We start from the raw sequence: 2,063 nt of genomic DNA, 5'->3' as shown, positions 1-2,063 counted from the left end.
GGGCAGGGACCGTGTCTAGAGGCCTGGTTGGGGCTGCAGTCAGCTTCAGGCGCCTCTGCTGCAGGCTGCAGTCTCAGGTGGGCAGCAGCCCAGCCGCCTCTGCGGTCAATAGGCTGCTACGTTCCCACCTGAGCCACACCACAACTTGGCTCTCCTTTCAGGCAAAACCCCCGAAAGGAACTGCTTTCAAAGACCCGGCTGATTGCATCCCCTGTTACCAGGAAAGAGCAGGACAAGTTACAGTCTCACCACAGGAAATAAAAAGAATGCTCCAGCAACTGGCAGCATTTTTCTACCACGATTCCAGCCAGCTGTCCTTTATGCTGCTTGGCACAAGAACTGCACCAGTGTAAGAATAACAGTAGCTTCTTCGGTGCCAGGCACTGCGCTAAACACTTTGATCTTGTGTGATTCCATTTGAGACAGCCATCATCACAGGAGTTTCCACTAAACAGCTGAGAGGTTAGTACCTTGCCTAAGGTCGAACGGTCTGAAGCTGTGGAATAAGATTTTCCTCCAGGTGTGTGCCTACCTCTTGACGGTCTGTGCACCACATCCTGCCTTAGAAGCCAGACTGACAGTACAAAAGCACTCCTAATTTTTTTCCCTAATAATTTGACTTTGGAATAATTTTAAGTTTACCAAAAAGTTGCAGATAGAGTTTCTGTGTGCCACTCACCCGGTTTCACCTGTTACCATCTTACATCGCCATGATACATTTGCCAAAAGTAGGAAACCACTGGTACATTACTACTAGCTTTATTCCAGACTTTAACTCCAGACTTTATTCATATTTTTTAATTTATTATTTACTTATTTAGTTTTTGAGATAGGGTCTTGCTCTGTGGCCCAGGCTGAATGTAGTGATGCAATCACGGCTCATTGCAGCCTCTACTTCCCAGGCTCAGGCAATTCTCCCACCTCAGCCTCCCAAGTAGCTGGCAGTACAGACATGTGCCACCATGCCCAGCTAATTTTTTATTTTTTGTAGAGACGGAGTCTCCCTGCGTTGCCCAGGCTGGTCTCAAACTCCTGGGCTCAATCCCTCCTCCTGTCTCGGCTTCCCAAAGTGTTGGGATTACAGGCGTGAGCCACTGTGCCCTGCCTTTATCCTGTTTCACTAGTTTTTATGCTAATAGCCTATTCTGGTTCCAGAATCCAATCCAGGATACCACAATGGGCATTTAGTTTTCATGCCTCCTTAATCTCCTGTCCTTGACTTTCATGACTTCTAATAATTTAAGGAGTACTGTTATTTTGTAGATGTCTTCTAACTGGGTTATGGGTTTTTAGGAGAATATCAGAGGTGAACTGCTCTTCTTATCATGTCAAACCAGAGTATGTATCCATGTGATTTTTCCACAAGTGCTATCAACCTCAATTTGGTTAAGTCAGCATGTGCCAAGTTTCTCCACAGTAAAGTTACTATTTCCTTCCTCCATATTCTGTTCTTAGGAAAGCAAATCACTAAGTTCAACCTACACCCTAAGGGGTGGGCAGTTCCACTTAACTGAAGAGGGGAGTATCTACTTACATTATTTAGACTTCTAAGATCTGTACCTTCTCCCCCATTTATTAAAATCCTCGGTATCAACACAGACTCATTTATCTTATGCTTTTGGCTTAATCACATCCTTTATTTAAAAACCTTTTTTTTTTTTTTTAGTGAGATTGGGTCTCTGGTTGCCCAGGCTGGAGTAGAGTACGCTGGCACAATCACAGCTCACTGCAGCTTCGACCTCCTGGGCTCAGTCTGCAGAGTACCTGGGACTGCAGACATGCACCACCATACCCAGCTAATTTTTTTTTTTTTTTTTTTTTTTAAGAGACGGGGGTCTCAGTATGTTACCCAGGCTGTTTCTGTCTCAAGCCATCCTCCCACCTCGGCCTCCCAAAGTGCTGGGATTACAGATGCAAGCTACTGTGCTTAGCCCACACCCTTTAAGATGAAGGGATTCAGTGGGGCACAGTGGCTCACGCCTGTAATCCCAGCACTTTGGAAGACAGGCAGGAGGATCGCTTGAGCGGAGTTCAAAACCAGCCTGGGTAACACAGTGAGACCG

This window comes from Symphalangus syndactylus, chromosome 7, assembly GCF_028878055.3.
Source record: "Symphalangus syndactylus isolate Jambi chromosome 7, NHGRI_mSymSyn1-v2.1_pri, whole genome shotgun sequence".
In the NCBI taxonomy this organism is placed as follows: Eukaryota; Metazoa; Chordata; class Mammalia; order Primates; family Hylobatidae; genus Symphalangus; species Symphalangus syndactylus.
This window is presented reverse-complemented; position numbering follows the sequence as displayed.